The 21151-nt window shown below is 36.6% G+C and overlaps 1 protein-coding gene across 11 annotated transcripts in view; it reads right to left on the bottom strand.

The window, feature by feature from the left end:
• The window catches only part of ROBO2 (roundabout guidance receptor 2), a 1061828-nt gene that overhangs the window by 838001 nt on the left and 202676 nt on the right, over nucleotides 1–21151 (bottom strand). The gene's annotated exons all lie outside the window — the stretch shown is intronic.

The following is a 21151-nucleotide window of genomic DNA, read 5'->3' on the forward strand; positions in this document are numbered from 1 at the left end:
TTTCTGTCACTATTAGCTCCCTGACTATAACAGCATTAAACAGCTTTTTACCACATAATTTCCTTTCAATGCCTTGGAAAAATAAAGTCTGTCATAATATACTCCTGCACTCAAAAAATCTATAGCATTAAAGGAAAAATAAAAGCCTTACAAACACAGCAAGTAAAACAGAATCTTAAGGTTATGAATAGTGAGTAACATTAGTACTTCTACATTAAAAAAATTGGTCATTTTACTGCTGAGAAATAGTGTGCATTCTTCTAAACTCATCACTTTTAAGTTTTGAAACATTACAAAGGAATTAAACTGGATTAAGTTAAATCAATATTCTCCTAATTAGAATTCTTTGTAGTTTTAAATTTCCAAGCTTTACATATTTCAGTAGTTCATGTTAAATGGATATTTGACATTTTGCCAGAGAAAGTTTCATTAAATCACAAGTAGGAAAATCATGATTATCTCATATTACCTCAGTGCAATGATATCATGTGTCTGGTGCTTTTAAAGATGAGACAAATAGGAGAAAAGTTTTCACCACATCAAAAATAAACTGCAGATATTTACAGCTCCTTTAAAGTAAAATTTCTCAAACACAGCTTATTTGTTTCTACTTTATTTGCTTTATCAATAAATCATTACCCTATTTTTTTTTTTTTTTTGCATTTGCATTGAATTTTTGACCCAGCTCATTACTGCACTAATTGTGTTGCCAGTGAACTTTGAAGGGCAGCATAAAGACCTCTTTCCAAAAGCCTAATCTAAATTATTGTTGGCACCTCATTCTGTCACCTGAAGCTGTCCTTGGTTTTTGCCGTAAGAGATACAGGGCACTGTACTGGAAACCATCTTGTCTCTGAGCTCCAGCAGCTCCATGCACAAGGAAGTGTTGCTACCAAGACAACAAGGAACAAAGTTCCTGCCATGTCAGTCCCAAGAGAACTTGGAGCAGTGCAGATGGCAGCTGAGGACAGGAAAGACTGAAGTGGATATCCTTCCAGTATGACCACAGGCCAAACATTCCGTCTCCCTATCCCAGCTCAGTAAAGCATTACAAGCACTGACAGCATGAAAGAGTTGTTGGGAGGATAAACACAGTGAGAATGTACAAGGCAAAAATTTAGATAAAGCTCCTGCAGCTCCTCTGTGCATATATAAAGAAGATTAGGAGATTCTTGCACATCACACTGCACATTCCTTCTGAAAGAATAAAAAATTACTGCATTTTCTGGATTTTTGTAATGGACAGATAACATCTGTGTATTCCTTTGGAGGTATTTGTGAAATAAAGGCTGAGCAATGATCAGAAAACATATTTGATGAGAGTGGTTGCATGAAAATTAACATTACACAAATTTGAAGATATTAAAAGAAAACTAACTGTAAACTTCATAAAATTGGTTTCCATGGAAAAAGCAACATTCTTAGTTTCATTAACCCATAAGCAAGATATAATGAATACCCTACATTCCATTAGAAATTAACAATATTCTGAAATACAAATTTCAATCATGAATAATTGGGCTACAGAAATACACTACAACAGTTTTTATTTACAATTATTTTAAACAAGATGCTTTGAATCACAACTGAGATAAACAAAAACCTTGTTGTTTTTTTCTGTTTGTTTGTTTGTTAGTTGTTTTTCTTAAACAGAAAACTCTGGAAAGAACGTGAACTATGTAATCAACTGCTCAAGAGTAAGTCCATGCAGCTGGTAGAAATACAGTCTCTGTGTTCTGACAGGAAATTCAACCAGTTCAGGTTTGCTTTCATTCCAGTCTTTAGGGACACTCTGTGGTACTTCCCAACAGAAAGCATTTTTCAAAATTAGTCAGAAGTTCTTCAATGAGGTGACACACATTCACAACACAGAGAGGTCCATTTCCAGTCTGCAGCATAATATTCCCGACCGTATACTCATGGCACCACTAAAGGCCACTTTGCTAACCAAGATCTGGGTGGAAATCTGCTAATGGGCATCGACTCTAATGATATTCTAAAAAGATATATTATTGCTGTTATTTTCAAACATCTAAATCACTTTAGAGTGTCATATGCACTTAGGAGTAATGAAAGTTGGAGAATACCTCAGCTTTAAAAAACAAAAGGATTGAAGGTTGACAGGCCCAGTGACTCAAAAACATGGATAAGCTTTATTTTCAAGAGTTTACCGTTGCATTTTCACTATGAAGTATTTTTTAGACTATTAACGGAAGCACCACAATAATGTTGTGCTAAACACATCACAAAGAGCCATTAATAATGTCAGAACACAGTTATTTCTGATATTTCTCACAGTTTTTTACAGTTTCTTAATTGAGAATGCATAAGAAAATTTACAGTAAAACATCCTAAAAATGCCAGCAAGGTTTTCATGGTTCTTATGCTCAGTTAATTTTTACGCAGGCATGTTTTTTACACTTTTAATGAGAAAAGGAGAGGGAGACTGAAATGATCATCAATGTATAATAGTTAAGAAATATATTTTCAACCTTATTAATACACATAAACTCAATCACTGTTCCAAACAATAAGATTTGTACAGGTGTCTAAACAGGATTACTAATAAGCCAGTCAAGATTATTATTCACCCTTGCTGTGCAAAAAAATGAGCTTGTAAGCCACAGAGCTACAAAAATTTGACACAATGCAAAACCTGAGATCCTTAGGAGACTTTTATCCAAATACTCTTACTCTGGAGAAAGCATGTGCAATAATGTAGCTTGGAGGAGTAACATCAATTTTCTAACAAGTAATTAGGATTTGCATTATTAATGCAACGGATATTCTTGCAAATTATGTCTAAATATATGCAGATTTAAAAAAAAAAGAAAACCTACAACATTTAATGACAGTGCTGTCATTTTTAAGTCTTTCTAATAAAACTATAGGTAAGAGCAATGCTGAGCTCACCATCTTGGTAAATTTTAATCATTACTTATAAACTGAATGCAGCTGCAGAAGGTTGTGTCAAACTGGGGCGATTAATTTCCACCCCATGCTCAACACAATGTATCTCTCAGCTGAAGCACAACCTAGACCATTAAAAAACCAAAGTGCGTTGAAATCACTTTTGGAACATAATCTGCCTCACCATGTTATCGGTCTAAACAAATTAGAAACGGTTCATGTCACTCTCAGTCGATACTGAATGAAAGCAGATTTTACCCACCTTCGACTCAGTCTGGCATTTCCCCACTTTGACCTACTTAAACTAGATACCAAATTGCTGAGTTAAATAAAAACAAGCTCTTAGATCTACCAGTGGTACTGAAAGGGGCCCAAACGTAGGAAACTTTAACCTTGTTTTGGTGATAGGAAAGCTTTTTCACAGTTGGAAAATGCAGTTCTCCTCCTGCCTCCTGATTTATCACATCTCTCACTAATTTTACAAAGGATGTGCATGGACACAAAAACAGGGAGCAGTCGGTTTGGCATCCACTGGAAGGTGAAAGGAAAGCAGCTTAAATGAACAGAATTTTAACAAAGCATCTCATACACTCCATGCCTCAAAACTGAATAAAAGTGAGCAAAGAAAGGCAAGGTTGTGGGTAATTATTTAAGCATGCAAGGGATTTTAAAATTTATCCAACATTTTACATTCAATTGATAGAATAAACCCACTGCAAAGCCTACTTAGAGAACATAGAAATCTTCATACAGCTTTTTGCTTGTCTAAAGACCAGTTTAACTGGTAACTGAGCTTGAGAGAAGAATCCCAAAGCAAACGGCCTTGTATCTACACAGCTACACAATGTCTGTGCATGCACATATGTGGGTGGGTAATTAGCTTGTTTCTTTGGTAATCAAATGGAACATGGTGGTCCATCTTAGCCATTTTCTAGACCACTGACCGTCCTCCCTCTAGACAGACAAGCTCTCCCCTGAGGTGTGAGGATCAAAAGTAAGCAGGTGGCCTTTCCAGGCAGCAGCCACTCTGTGCAATGAAGTATTTTCTATAAACTAAGAGAAGTACCAAAAAAACTCAAGCGTCACCAGGCATCCTTTAGACAAAGAACAATTTGAAGCATAGAAACTGAAGACAGTTTCTTCTAACCTTTAAACGCATGCAAAATGAGAGTAGATTTTGCATGCACTTTTTTATTCTCCTGATACGGTCTAAGTACATCTATTTTAATACAAATATATAGTGTCAGAGATGAAAGCAAAAAGAGATTAATGGCCAGGCTTCCCTCTGAAAAAATACTCTAACATTTCTATTTGTACATGTCTTCAGAGCCTTCAAAGCAGAAAGTGCCCCTGACTTAAAAAATAATTTATTACTTTGGTAAATAAGATTAATACAAAGAAAAGCAAAGAGATATTGGCTTATATTTTATCTACAGTAACATAAAATGAAGAAGCAAAAGCAACTACACTGGATGTATAGCACTGATAGTATAAAACATCACAGTAATAAAAAGTATCTTAATAAATGAGTAAGTGTTGCCTGTGATACAATCATTCTACAGTAATATTAATATCCATTTCTAAGCACAAAAATAGCCCATTTTATCACTGTTGGAAGAAAATGTCATTGGAAAGCTACACTATTTGATACGTGCCCAGTTAGTCATTGTGTGTGCTAGTTGAATGAAACTTGTAAAAAAAGATAATGGAAATGTCATGACTGAAAAAACCAAACTTTTGCTCCCCACCAGAACAAACATCTTTATCTCAAAACTAGTAAGAATTTACATATTTTATCAGGTCTCACTGCTGCTACTTTCTACAGAAGACAGCAAAACTTCCTTCTTGCTAGCATGGTTAATCAAGTCCCAAAAGATCATGATCCTTAACTTGGAACTTCCAGCCTTGGCTATTGCCCATGGTACTGCCCAGTAATGAACAAAGTCATTGTGGCCACCTGTGTATTTATTATCCACAGTAATACCCAAGTTTCATTAACTGACTTCACCGTACTTGTTTTGGTGGTTTTCTGCAGGAACTAGGACCCTTTTAGTTGGATAGTTTATACAAATAGTTCATACAACAACAAAAAATATTTTAGTATATAAAACATCATATTATATATGATGGACTAATATGCTTCATGTTACAATGGCAAAATAACAGAGCAGCTTTTGTGTTTACAGACCTTCCTCTGATGAGAAATAAATGCAGCAAGTGAAGATAAATACTGATTGGTAATGACTGGTTGGTGATCAGTTTCAGAGAGAAGCATCCTTAGCACTTCAGTTAACCTCTATTTCTGCCATATTATGGGCACAGGTGTAGGTACCATGTTAACCCTGCAATATGTCAGCAATATAATGAGATAAAATAGAGAAGAAACTCCACTCCAGGTCCACACAGTGCAGAGATACGCAGACATCACACACTTCATATTCAAAACTTGGAATACCTCTCTGGTTTCCCACAAAACTAAACAACCATCATCCTTCACTAAATTATCTTTGGAAATGCCTGCATTTGTATCAATTAATCCTCACATTCATCACAAAAGTTGCACATTACTGAGCACCATTGTGCAACATATCTATGTCCAGCAACTTACTCCAAATAGTTGAGGAGTTTGGGTTACAGAACAGCCCCAGACACCACTGTTCTTAATTTTATACAGAGTGCTAAGCACTTTTTTCACCAGTCTGGAGAATTTTATATAATGAGGGTACCCACTGAAGAAAAATAGTTTCGCCTTAGGCAGAATAACACTATAGACATTATAGACAGAACAGTGCATTATAAAAAGGATGTTTTCACTGGGTACATCCCAGTGACAGTCACATCACACACATCAAGAAACCTAAGCAGAAAGTCATTAAATAAATGGTGTCTCTCTGTAAAGATCACACACTTTGCAAGAAGCTCTCCAGCCTTCCAACAACCGCCCAAACTGCAGCAGACCATACCAGAGTCACAAAAGAAGTACAAAACCTGACTATTCTCTTTACCAGCTCTTTTGCTGTCTCCTTCCCTCTCTTCCCATCCCAACCAAGCTAAGCCTGAGAAACCCAAAGATCCTGCAGAGGTTCCTTGCACTGCTGGGCTGAAAGAACACCGCTGAGCATTTCAAAGCCTGTTTTTCACCCTGCAGGTGAAATTAAAAAAAAAAAAAAAAACAACAAAACCAACACCCCACAGCTCTCTATATGAGAACAAGCTAAAAATCCAAGGTGGGTTTAGTTGGCTAAACATAGGCATATGGAGAGAGCCACTTGGACATCTCACAGACTGCAGCCTTGGTTCAACCGCAAATCCATTTTATAGCAGTACATTCTCTGCAAAACTCCTCCCTCTTGGACTTTGCAGCTCTGGTCCCACAGAAAAGTTCGTAAATCCATAACTCTTCCAGACACTATGAATTCAAGAGAGTGCATTGCAATTTTTGTCACAACCTATCCCCAACAAATTCCAGAATACCTCAGGGAAAAACAATTACCCTTCTTTGTGTCATGAAGGTTTACATGCTTTGCATATATCCTGCATCTAACATCCTTCTCTGTTCTGCATATTGCAACTTTCCTTTAAGATCTTCCAAGTGATTGATGCAATCTATTTATAAGTGGAACAATTGTTCCTAATTGTTTAGAAACTTGCTTATGTTACAAAGATGAAAAAACCCCGAGTCAGAAATCTGGTCTGCTCTTTTCTTTGTAATATTTGTGAGATTTAAATCAATTTCTTGCTTTTAGGCAAAAATATAAAATTTATGCTTGCTGCCTTGGACTGAAGAATAAATATTGGTCTGCTGAATAGAGTACATGTATCTTTAATTCCAGTGTCTGCATATTCTCGACTGCTTTATTATGATTGAACGAAACTCGTACATTTAGAGGTTCCTTCTTCATCAATTATATATCATACACTTTATATTTGCTTGCCTTTTCAGTCCTTTCAGTCTGGAAGCGTGTTCTGCCATCATGATGCTCCCCAAGGATTTGCACATGTGGTTTTCCCTGGGCTGAGCTGGGTCTAACGCACTCCCTGTAAATCAGGGAGCAGACATCAATTTCCTGAGTAGCAAGCAAAGTACTGTGCACAGATCAGGTAGCTTTCCAGAAAGCAAAATAAGGAGTTATCTGCTGAACTCGGGGGTGGGTGTTTATTTTGCCCTTTTATGTTTTATTAACCCTGTGCTGTATTTCACCTGACTTTAACAGTCTTGACTGGGAAAACAGAAAACATTTTTTACTTTGAATACATTCCTCTTGAATGCAGCTGAATGTAAGGCTGCATGCACAGAGAAAACATGTACATGGATTTATGAAAGATCCATTTCAACCACTTTCCAGACAAATCAGTGGTCTTCTGTGTTTTAAAACTGGTGCTCATCTGCCATTCATCCTTGACTGGCTCATCATGCGTTTGAATCTGCCAGGTCTGCTGTGGTCAATACCACCATGAAATCTAAGTTCAAAAACCTGTCTCTTCTGGGAACAGCCCAAAGGAAAAAATCCTTCAAGCTCTGAAAAATCATTTTCTCCAGTCACAATATATACAGAGAGTACCCGAAACATAGTCTGGGGATAAGCTATTCTCATTTATGACATCTCTATTTCAGCAATATTCCTATACTGGAATATTGCTTTCTTGGTATTTTCTGTCTGGAATCATTATTTCAGTAAATATGGCTAATTCACTTTATAACAAATGTACTCAGCTAATTCCTACCCTTTATTTCCTCCAACAGCTTAGGTTTCAAACACTATACTTTTCTAGAGTGAACATACTAACAAATGATCGGATCATCATTAACTCAGCAAATGCCTAGACTCACAGACAAACAAAAAAATGAAAACAAAACTACAAAATAATTTTGTTTCATCAGAATTTCAATTTTAATCCCAATTAGTAAGTATGTAGTAGTGATTTACATATAGTGATTAGTATTTTAAATTATATTATATACTTAGGTGGTATGAGATTCACAAAAGCAGAAGCAGCATTATACTATCAGTGTTTGCATATATGGTTTCCATAGAAGTGATGTCTAAACCATGATAAATTTCAGAGCTCGATGGGGCGTGCAGCACAGCACAGAAGAATGTGGTTTCACAGAGCAACTTTTCCATCATTAAGATTTTCTTTGTTAAAACCAAAGAAAGGAGCGGTGCCTGTCTACTAAACTGAATATCAGAAAGTTAAGAAATTATTCACAAAACATCAGCAATTAACTAAACATCAATAATCCATATTTACTTGGTGTATTTGAAGGTGAATGACTGAGATAAAAAGATAAAACTGGTCCTCAAAATTATCTTTTTAATATTTCTTACATTAATATTGGAGTTTAATTCACTTCAAAAGCAAAATGCATATTTTTTCAGTGTACTGATAAGGGAAAAGAATTTTCTTTTTAAATGAGGATTGGTTAAGTTGGAGTAACACCATCATAGACAGAAAACAGATTTGGTGCAGGATTTAGCACTCTGCTGCCTTTGACATGGACTGTATTTTTCTCCCAGTAGGAAAGATGTGGCAGCAACAGTTCCCATTGCATGGGTCCAACAGCAGGTCCACAAAAGCCTGTGGACTAGGCCATGGCCATGAGGTACTGAAGTATATTGTGTCCACTGGCCACTTCTTGCTCTGTGGGGTTCAATAAAGATGCTGGGAACAGCCCTTCATACCTGCATCTGCGGCTTCTCCAGGGCAAGAGAGTGGCCAAGGCTACTTAAAGCAGCTCTGCTCAGGTCAATAGAACAACGTAGTTATTAAAAGTAATGGTCTTCAGAGATGTGGCACATTTTATGCTGTGGGTGCACACACAAGAAAGGGTAGACTCAAGGGAATTGCTTGTGGTGATTAACCCAAGTTGAACCCACACTTTCAGAGGTTGGTGGTTGAGCAGGATGGGACAGTTCTGATTTCTTGATTGCATTAGTGAGAGAAAGAAAATGGGTCCAGCATGGATTTGGGAAACTGCACAGAGAATTCCCACATAGCTTTGACCAAATCAGTTAGGGGCTAATTATCAAAATTAACTAGTCTTTTTGATTGTTGGCAGAACAAAGACCTGCCAAAATTGGATCTTCAGCACCATGTCCCTCAAATCCTCACCTATAAAACGGCACTTAGCGTACACTTGTATCAATAAATTGTGGGTATTAAGAAAAGTTTATTGGAAGATCAACATAATTTGTGTTAAGGCTTCCATGTAAACACCATACACATTTGGGGAGGTTTTACCCAGAGTAACTCTAATCTCCTAGAAGTCTAGAAAAGATCACCTGTGCAAATTCAGCTACCTAAATGTAGGTGGTTATTTGTGTTTTTTGCCATGGGAAAAGAAGTGAGCTGGCATTTCAGACCGAAAAATCACTTTCAAATCTAGTAAATAGCAGCTGCAATTCCTCAGGTGTTCAGGAATGTAATCAGCTCATATATTCCTGAACAAAGATGTAAGTGCTTAACTTCAAACACCCCAAAATTTAAAATGCTCACCTAAATCTTGAAAGGAAATAAAATCAAAATAACACAGGGATTGATAAAGACATACATATGTAGAAAGCACTCACATCTCACCTAGAAGACTCATTTACTGATCAAAGCAGAGCTCCAAACAGAAATGCTAGTTGAGCACAGGTATTTTAAGGTCACACCCTATCTTTTCTGTGCCAGTGCTTTGCTTTAACTTTCCTGGGTACAGAACAGCCAAAAATAGCTGATAGGAGGAAATCAGCAAGCTGATAAGCTTCTAAAATTTAAATCAGTAGTAGACTTTTCTACTGGGAACACTAGGTTGAACTGAGGTAAAAGATAATATCTTGTACTTTAAAAGCTCAAAAGAAAATATACTGAGATTTGAAATTATATGATGCTGTACTACATTGATAAGCCTTCAGGAATTAGCACGAAACAAATATGGGCAGAAATGTTATTCAACTCCCCATGGAGCTATTAATGTAGGATTACTGGAGATATACAGGAACACTTCTTATCCATCTTTAATGCAAAATGCCAAAATAAATATGACTAAACTTCTTACACAGAGTTTTTTCACATGATTCTTCAGAGAGTAATAATGACCAAGCCTCCTGAAGAGTTTTCCCAGTTGAAACAATTAATTGGTCTTTTAAGGACCAGTGACCAATAATCTCTGCTACTAAAAAACACCCATGAAGATGGACTAAGGTAGAATAATTTAGCTTGGAACTTTTAGTGTGGTGCATACATTACAGATTCAGAAATAGTCATGTCTGTGTTTCTTAAAATCTTCCATATTCTTGGCTAAGAAATAATGGATATATCTGCTGATTTTGAAAGTAATGATGAGATTATTTAGTGAAAAATCAGGATTTCCCCCAAATCCAAATTTCATTGAACCATAAATTTTGAGGAACATGTTTGTATCCCCTATACTTTCCATTAAAAATTTAGCTTTTTAAAATAAAACTAGAACTATTTGACTTGTTATAGATAACAAAACAACAAAGAAACAAAAACTTTATATAATGACATTTTTTTCATGCATTATTTTGCTGAAAACATTTTGAGTTATCCTTTTTTTTGAGTGATTTTAGTGCAGGTTTCATTGGATATAACTCGCATCAGCATACATAATATTACATACTACTGACTTCTAGACTTCTATGTTTCTGAATTATTGGCATAATTGATACCACCTTTTAAATCTGGAATGAAATATTAAGCCAAAATTACACAATTCCTGAAGCAATAAAAAAATTATCAATTAAAAAATAAAATACAGTAATTACAAGATAGTTTCATTTACATATTCAGTTTTCTGCTGTAAATGTAAATATCTGTCCAAGATTTTTTCTTGTGTTTGGAACCTTGTAAATTCCATGTGCCTAATGTGTACTCTCACATCTAACATTTCATTCATTTTTAGAACCAAATAAATACCTTTTGTTTGGAATTTTCACAAGACTACATTAGAAAGCCATTTGATATTCCATCAACTTTAAACATGCAGCTCTCTTGCAAAATGCAGCCCTGAATGACCAAAGAGAAGGATGCACATCCTAAGCTGCACTAAGGACCATTCACTAGAACAGACATTACAGTCCAGGGTTCACAATGGTGGATCCCAAAATGTGGATCCCAAAATCAGCTCTATACTATTCCTGAGCACAGGGACTCAACTATCTTGAACTGAAGCTTATATACCCATTTGCATGAAAAATTAAGGAAAATTTCTCAACAGAGTAAAAAAATATTTCTTTTTACAGTTGGTACTCTGAATTCTTTTAAATAAATAGAGCAGGCATATTAAGCTATCCATATGAGGAATTTACTTTATATATCTTTCTCTACTACATGCTCTTTCCATCTTCCATGAATGATCATGGCTCCTTCTCTCATTTGTATGGTGTCACTTTTGCCAGGCTCATTGTTCTACCTCTGCTGTATTTCTAGCTGTAACATAAATACAAAAACAAAAGCAGCTTTGAAATAATACCTACTCAATTCAAAGGCGGAGGCTTGCAGAAATTCATCAGCTGGCAGATCCTAAAACATGTGTGGTCAACAAATAAATACTAGTGGTAAATCAGTACATTTTGACATCTTCAGGAAGGTGTGCACATACAAATTCTCCCCTGAAGCTGATCCACTAGCAAATTACAGACATGCTGAGTCGCATAATTTAAATTTGGATACACATTTGCACAGCCTAGTGTGATTCTTTACTAACAAACACATATCCTAACCCAAACCCTACTAAAGTGAACAGAAACATTTCACTTTGCTGATCTGTTCCCTGCTGCAGTCAAGGAGAACAAAAATTCAGTATAAAAATAAAATAAAAATAACTTCAGAAAAAAAAAAGCTAGAGAAGCAACAGAATAAGAAGAGAGGGGATTACAAAAACAAAATTAACTTGTTCTCTTACAAAAATATCTTATTCCCTTTAGTTCATTATCCGTCTCAGGCTGTGCCAAATTTCCCCAGATAGCGTTCAATAGTCCTTTGATACATTTGATGCTTAACGCTCTCCTCATGTCTGCAGCAGCACTCCAGCTCTGGAAGCGATACTTGTAAGAAATAAACTTAATTGTTACAGCACCACTATTAATAGTAAGAGGGAAAAATGCTTCAAGGAAGGAAACTTCTGCACTTGAAACCACTCGTGTGGCTGTTTGATTAACAGGAAGTTACTGAGGATTGCTGTGAAGATTCCCTTCCCTACAGTTCTTATCCATGTCAAGGACAAATGCATAGCAACACACCTTAAAGATTTTTCTCCTTTATAGAGAACCATTTTTGAGAATGTTTTATGATAACCATTTGTTTGCTGTTTTACAAGAAATGGAAAGACCAACCTGGCATTCAAAACTGCATGGTTTACCTAACGTCTAAAACTCCATTACAGATTTCTCTGCCCACTAAGTTATCCATTCTATGCCATGCAATGTATGTGTGCTACACCAAAAATATCTCTGGAAACCTCTCTTGAGAGTTCACAAAGAATTTCTGCAGTTATTCCCAATCTGAAAATATATACAGACATAAAAACACTCCAAATACCCCTATGATACTTTTTATTCAAGAGTGAATTTCTTTATTTGCAGTGCTGTACTGATAAGAATTTTAGGAAATACAACTGAACTGATGGTAGGGCTAGTATAGTTGCATTTAAAGCAAATTTAAATAACTGCACAAACAGTTATGTTTTTCCTCCTTTTTTTTTTTTTTTTTTTTGCCAGGTAGTACATTATCTCCAAACACCCAAAGTTGAAGACATTGCTCTTGAGATTATTTAAATTTCATCACCTGCACTTCCTTTCTATTTTTTTGTAGTCTTGCCTGCACTGGAGATTTATACACTCACAGAGATATCTAATCACCCTTCTTATTATTGCACACATTTTGGATGACAGACTAAAACATTGAAAAGAAAAAATAAAAAAAAGGACAAAAATAGAAAGAACAAATATACCAACTGCTTTCAAATCTGATAGGATTTAGAATAGCTATGCTACCAAAATTTTCAGAACAGTCATAAAGATAGTCATAAAGATGCTCTATTTCCAAACTGTAATAAACACTTCTAAAGTTAGAACAAGATTTTGCCTGAAATCACACAGTCTTTTCCATACAGCTGAAGTCCTGGCAAGGTCTACAGTACAAAATAAATAAATAAAATTCACAGCTGGAAATGAGATCCCCAGGTGAGGGCTGGTCCATAACTAAGGGAGAGTAAAGTTGGGAGAGCTGCATGTTTCTCTGCTGCCTTGTCTGCACTGTCCCTAACACAATCTCATAGCACTTACAAAAGCATCCTCAATATTTACACTGTCTCTGAGCCAGCCCACACCAGCACTGGCAGCTTTCAAATAAACTAAACCCACAGAAAGAGTAAGCAGATAGCAAACCTGCTTTAGGATTAGCTTTTAGCATCAGATAATGCTTGGGATGGCTTCACCTGCCATTGTCCTGAAATAATACTTGCACTGTATGTCAGCAGCTTCATCTAAGGATAAAAGGAAAAACAAATGGTGTTCACAAACTGTGAAATGAACAATGATGAATAAACCTGTCAGAGCACAGCTACTAGGTACCCATCATACTCAACATGTTAAACAATAATAAAGTGCAGGGATAAGAAAGAGTATACAGAATGCTTCAATATCCAAGCCCATAAGCTTCCTTCTTTTATATACTTCCTTTATCATGACTGACTTTCCAAGTCCATTTCTTTTATAAAAAAACCTCCTTTATCAGGACAGTTTTTAAGTCTATATTGCATTTTTTTTCATGTTACCATATGCCTTTGCTTAGATCCCCCCCAGAAATTTAATTCCACACTTCGAGGTCGAAATGCAAAGGTAGTAGTTGAATGTTTTAATTTCTCCCAATTCCAGAATTTAAGGAACACAGCATTTGATAGTTTCCCAAGATAAATACCACGTCACATTTTTTTAAAGTATAAATTTTATCAGATTTTTCTGTCCCACTCCATATTTTACAAATGTCTACATGTATCTTTATTGCTGCATTTTCTATAAATACACCTCTAATCCAATACACGGTGCTCTTATGGCACACAGTTCAACAAAATTGTAGATACAAGGAAAAGCTTTAATATTCAAGGGAGCAAAACCCATGATGTTTCCAAGCACTAGAAAGGCCTGCAATTTACCAGCTACTACTTCTTACATAAGTGCTGAAATATGTAGGGTTGAGAGGTAGTATTTGGCACCACTATAATCCTCGAGGAAGATTAGACACAGATGAATTCCAAAAGATGAAGAACTAATAAAAACGTGAACACCAGAAACCTGGGAACTTCTTCTATGTATTTGACAACTTTTGTAACAGATGGAAACCAACTATATGAGGTTGAGGCAGAAGGGGGAGGCATTTTGCATTTTCATTCAGAAAAATGAAATGGAAATACATCAAACCATATGATTTCTTTTTGTTGCTTCCATATTTTGCATATTTCCCATTTTCATAAACAATACATTACAAACATGGATTTGTTTATGTTATTTGGAAAGGGAGCGAAAGGAATTTTCAACTTTGGAGTGAATTTTATTAAAATACTTGTACATTCATTCTTTTCTTGTAGAAGAAAATAAGTCTGCCCCTGTTACTGCTGAACTGTACGTGATTGTTTTCAGTATCATAGAGTTGTTAGATCACCCAAATTCACAAAAATATAAGCAGAAAAAGAGCTGAGGAAAAGGATCACTGCCAAGAAAAGGATATTTATATGTAAAATAGCAGGGCATTAACATCAACTTTTCTTTCAAATTTTAACCAAATGTTTCAGTGACAAGTTTAAAATTTTGGGAGGCAAGATTCAAGTATTAGATTTTGCTACTATATACGTACTATAATTTTTTAATTCATATCACCAGTGCTTCTATATCACATGCAGAGACGTATTATAAATATTTTATTTAGATATTATTCCTAGAATAGTAGGCATAATAGCCTATAGGCTCCATTAAAATAAAAAGATAAGAAGTTATAACCAACATTTAAGCCACTTAGAATTGTATTTTACTGCTTAACATGAAACAAACATTAAAAAGCTACTCCACAGCAACACTGCTGGAGACTACCTAGAAGGCTGAAGGATGTGGTACATGTCCTGGCTTCTGCCTCCTCCTCAGCCTCTCCCTCTTCACCGTTTCAGCAAAGGAGCACATTTCACAAGGACATTTTCCCCCTTGGAGGACTACAGGTAGCCTCCTCAGTAATATTATTTTTCTTCTGCTCTCTTGTGAGTACTTCAGCAGAGATGAGAGGCACTGCTGCTCCCCCCCTGCATGGTGTGGGTACCTCACCAAGGCAGACATCCTTATGAATTCCCACTTGATACATGCAAAGCTGCAGAAACAGTGGGGATTCCAGAGAAACCAGGAACGTGATATAATTAGTGTTGCCTGTAGAGATTTAATCCACTCACTTCAGTACCACCTCACCCAGTATAGGCCTGCAGTAGGAATCCCCACTTTCCTGGGTATTCCAATGCTTCACTCTTCCCACAATCTGTCATTCATTAGCTGAACCATTCCCTGAATAGGATGCTCTCTGATACAGAGTGATGGGTCATGCTGGAGGTTGTATCACAGCATGTCTACAAGAGAGAGTGCCATATTCTCTGGGAAGCTCTGCTTGGTGCTTGGCAAACATGCACACTTGAAATCCTGATACTCATCTAATAAAGTACTTTCCTTTTATATATGAAAGTGTCAAAGTTTTGAGTTGAGTGGTCATAGAAGGCTCTGTTTTCTGACCATGTGCATAATATTATTTCTTGAGGCAGGAGAAGAGGGAGTAAGAAGGGATGATCTCTGTGCCGTGGGTTTCTGAGCAGGCCTCACACTGCAAATGCAACCAAAGCCACACACAGTGTAGGAAAATTGAGCTTTTAATTGTTTTATATGTACAACACAGAATTTCAACTCAGCTCCTGTGTGTTTTGTTTTGAAACTTTAATACACTTCAGAAGCTACTGTCCTTTTGCTTGCTATTCCCATAATTCTCCCCAACATTTCAATTAATGTTAGTGTATCTTTATGTGCACCCATATGCAGCTGTACACATAGATATGACAAAAAGAAGGGAACAATAGTGCAGGATGTTGTACATCAGACAAACAGATAAAGTAGGAGGTTTTAAAAATAGTTCCCACAAAGGAAATGAGAAGAGAGTTTAGGAGATGTAAAAGAGTCATTCACCGTTCTTGAGCCTGGGCTGGTGGCTACACGTACATGAAGATAATTTGTCATTGAGGGGATTCCAGGAGATATCCTGAAGTAGGAAGATAGCCTGTGGTTGGTCATTGAACCTGAACTAGGGGATGGAGGTATCCAAGCTGACTGGGGCTGAGGGAGACCAAGAATGATCTTTTGTAGAACAATTAAAGCTCAAAGGGAGATGACAAAAATCTTCTACTGTTAACACCAAAAGAGGAGGAGAAGCAGACAAAGAGCAAATTTTGTTTGCAAAACTAAAGTAATAATTCAGACTTTGTCAAAACCTGGAGGTCAATTTTGACACTTTTTATTATGCAGGTTATTTTTCTTAAGAAGTTTTAAAATTAAGCTTTCATGATCAGCAGGTACTAAAAAACCTGCCAGCATTAATAAAGGGCATTATTAGGCACTCACAACCAAAGCACTTGAAATAGATCTATACACCATGATAAGACATTTTAAATTATAACAACTTAATCTTTCATTTGTAGCTTCATACAATCTAAAAGTGGTCAGAGGTTGAACAGAAAACAGACCATGAGAACAAAAAACCCTGACCCAATAATTACATCTGCCATAAATAGCAAATATGGGCAGACAGAAACACTTTTGAAAGAATGGAATTGGGAAGAACACAACTTTTTATCTGTTGTCAGGAATAAAGATTGCAGTCTCCATGCCTTCATAAAAATAATTTATTAGTGTCAGATGGCTGTATCTCATCTCATTCCTGATTTACAAAGCAGACTGGTATCTGTGTGGAGACAGGAGAGGAAGAAGAGGACGAATCAAGTCCTCCATAGTTGCTTTGGCTTTTAGAGAAAACCAAAAGAAAGGAACAAGTTCTGAGAGGCTTGATCTTGTCAGAGAGTCTGTAAGTAACACTTGGCCAAATATGAGATCAGCATGCATTTTCACCTCTTTGCAGAACATGTAAACCACTTTATACAAAGCAGATTGGGTGATTCCATTATTTTCATCATGTCCTTAAAATAACACCTTTGCTTCTCAGTGCATTTCCCCTCTCTTCATCTTACAGCAGCTGTGTACAGCCAATAATGCCTGACACAGTTGAAAAGCTGGGGGTGGATTGTTGAGGTTTTTTTTGAACATCTAAATTCTTGTTTTTCTGACAAGCCTGCTAATCCCAAGTGCTGTTTTTAGATACCAAAATTACATGTTAAAGAACAGATTCAGGATTTCCTTTTCAAACCCCCGTAAAGAGACGATTGCACACCAAAAGAGAAAGAACAAGGGGGAAAAAAGAAGGTAATTTTCATACTGCTTAGTATTATTTCATGCATCCATGCATTTCAAGGATGGGAGAAATTTTAAGGATCTCTGGTAATAACACCATGTGCTGATTTTTCTCCTGTCACCTGCACCTTGAACAAAGTCGCAGGCAGGGTTGGCCAGTGGCCATGGAAAGCCTCCAGGCTGGTCAGTGCAAAACACCACCAGGCTCAGTGAAGTTGAGCCATTCTGGGATCAGGAAAAACATCACCCAGATGAAGGGAGGCCTCAGGTATCTGCATCTTCCTACACATGAAATTCTGTCAACTTCAAGAGAAACTCTTCATTATCAGTGCTGGAATCTTCTTCGCACAAAAAGTTAGGATGACAGTGAATTAGGAAGTATGAGCAGGTGTAATAAAGAATTAAAAGATACTATGCCAATTTATTTTTCCATTCATGGTTTTCCTCTATTCCAAACTTTTATGTAACCAGCAACACAAGGAAAATAAAAGGGATTGTTTTTACATAAAATAAAAGGTCTTGAGAATACCAGAAAGATTAAAAAATCCCCATGCTAGCAACCCTTATTACATTGTTTTTGGGCACTGTGAACTCCAGATACAACGTGTGAAGGAGCAAACTGACAGCCACAAAATACTGCGGAAACAAAACTGCAGAAATAAAACTTGGAAAGAGACTTATCCTCTGCCTTCTACCTTCTGAGAATATTATGATGTTGTTCTTGAGCTTCCTGAAGTCCAATGTCCAAACCTTCTAATTCCCACCCTGAGCCTCGTGCTCAACCTGAATATTTGGGTGGATTTCAAATAATTGAATTATCTGCCCATAATAATAAGCATATTAAGGATTTTAAAAATTGCAGTAGAGCTTTATTTCACCTAGGCTTAGATATCAGAGGTGGACAGGCATTTCTGGGTTGCAGTTCAACTACCTGTTTTGTCAAACATGTTAAAAATTCCTAACGCTTCCTACTGACTGGAGAAGGGAATCCAGGCTTAAGAGTTTAGAGTGTTGACATCCCTGCTGGAGGTACTAAAGGTAGGAAAGATAAATCCAATATCACACGTCCAAAGTTTGGTGTGTAAATTTGTGTTTACAAACAGAATAAAGAGGATGGATTGCAGTATGAAACAGGTTAAGTGATGTGCCTTTAACTAAGAACTAAAGGGCTTTTCTGCACTAGAGAAGAAAGAATAAAGAGATTATGCCTTTTATTAAATTTCTAGATTACATTCAGCAACTAATCTTTTGAATAAATGTGAACTCAAACCCATTCTTTTATTTCACTGATATTTGTACCAAAGGTATTTGACACTACACGTACCAGAGAACAATGCAGCTGAAAAATACACGCAGAGGGAAATAACCAATATATTTGGCCCCAAAATGAAGACTTTCTCAATAAATTAATATGATACACCAGGAAGTTATTAAAAGTGGCAGGAAAGAATTCTCAAAGCTTTTAGAAATCCTTTAGGCTATGCATCTTAAAATGGGTAGGCCAGTCAATTATCGAATGGTATTGTGAAAACTGTTTAGACAAATATTAAAAAAGTAAGGAATTTTATACAATCACTCTCTACACATGGTTTAGAATAAAGACATTACCGCTTCTTAAATTAGAAATCAACAGCAGAAACTTCAGAGAAAATCATAGACCATACTGGAAAGTGCAATATTTGAAAAATTTTGAAGCTTTCGAAAGCCTCTCATACAGAGATTCCTCTTGTGATGTTTTTTGAAATGGCTTTTTTTGGACCTCTGTGTTTTCCTTGTAGAAGCACACTGTAGAAATACAAGTCACAAAGTTATTGTTTTAAGTTGTTCTTCAACAAACAATCTGTCTCCTGATTGGAATTAGGGAATTAATGTGACCCATAAACTTGCAAGTTCCCATCTCTGGAGTTACTCTTACAGAAAACGCTCATAAAAGCAAACTACTTGCAGTAGGTTTTAAAACTGCCTGCAAGTTAGACGCTTTTATCCCTGAAAAATGAGGTCTGCTGCTCAGAACAAACTGGTCTGTCAGGCACAGCCTAAACTTTGGTTCTTGTACCACAAAGTAGGAAAAGCTGAAAAATACTAAGGCCACTGACCTGCCTGATTGCTTTTTGAAACACCCTGTAAAGGCACACCCTATTAACATGAAATTTCTTCAAAGTCTGCAAGTATATGGTTTGAGATACATACTGACTTCAATTTCTCCCAGGCAACACATTCTTAATTTTTTTAAAGTTGATTTTTTTTCTTTCAAAGGATAGATTTATGTGGGATGGTTAAGAAGAATCAGATTTTCATGTTCTGACCAACTATCATGAAATGTAGGAACAAGCAGAAGAATTCACAAATAGCTATGCAATCAAGAAGATTTTCCAAGTCTGGGTGTGTCATTTCTTTCTAGATAACACTGATTTTCTTCAACTTTTTTCTCAGTCTCTGCTATACTATCTCTACTGCAAGACATTTTAACAACCTGTATTAGAACTGAAACAATACTAAGCAGTTATGTGGAGGATTAAATTGAAAAGCAAAGGCCACTATAAATTATATTTATAAATGCATTCCTAAATTTAATAAAGGGAGGAAAAGTAATGTTCTATTTTTTTACATGAGACTATCTGGCATTATTCTCCACAGAAGAGGCTTCTACAGATTCTAGACACATAAACAAAAGGTTTATTACTTACAATGAAACATACTTCTCAACTTATTTTATGCTTTTTCGATACGTAAGCTTTCCTTCTGGCCAGTTTTGATCAAAAGTAAATACCACTGATTACCAAAATTGCACTATAGAGCTTTGTAAATTAGCCAGTAAATACTGCAGAGTGCACCTCAGCACAATGCTAAAAATGTTGGTGTTGCAGTATCAAGTTGAAACCTTTTTACTTACGAAGGATGAGATTCCATTACCTCATTTTATGTTGAGTAGCACCTTAATGAAGGAAATACTCAACTGACCCCAGTAGGATTCACAGCTGTGTTTCATATGAAGGGATTTAGAATCCGAACCAGTGACAAATACAGTATTAAGAAACCTGCACCCTAAAGACAGCACAGAAATATGTGAGCATTCCAATCACGTGTCCACCTAAAGCATAACAAAAGTACACAATAAAATTTTATAACATTTTATAAAAATAAAAATGCACCTAAATCATTTACCAGAACTTAACTATAATTTTATATCTTACCTTTACATTTCCTACAGAGCTTATCAATGTTAACAAGATGCCACTGACTTTTCTCCAGCTAAAGCTTTATCATTGAAACATAGACCAAGGCAAGATGGCAAATGCTGAGACCTGAACACTTCCTTGAGTCTAAATCAAACTCTGATATTGCTTCCTCTAAGGTTGAGGGAATTGAGCTTCTGATTTCTACCCCGAGCAGGGTCAGTGGGACACAGCTCAGCAGCTTGACCTGCAGGGCTGACCATCGCTCTGGGTGCCAAAGGCTCGAGGCTGGGCCAGGGCTCAAACCCCTGCTCTCAACTCAGTGAGTTTTGCACGGGCTGAGCACCATTACAGAAGCACTCTCAGTCTGCTGGCAGAAACCCTCGGAGCTTTACACAGACAATTACACCACATAATCCCTCCTTTCACTTTTCTGCACTCTCACGGCTTCATCTACATGCTATGTGTGCCGTTTGCTTTGCAGCAACGTGCAATTGGTTTCTAGATGAGCCAGCTGAGGTGAAAAAGCAGCAGAAATGCAGGAGTGAGTTGCTCACCCACCCGAAAACTCAGGCT

Source organism: Corvus hawaiiensis, chromosome 2, assembly GCF_020740725.1.
Source record: "Corvus hawaiiensis isolate bCorHaw1 chromosome 2, bCorHaw1.pri.cur, whole genome shotgun sequence".
NCBI lineage: Eukaryota > Metazoa > Chordata > Aves > Passeriformes > Corvidae > Corvus > Corvus hawaiiensis.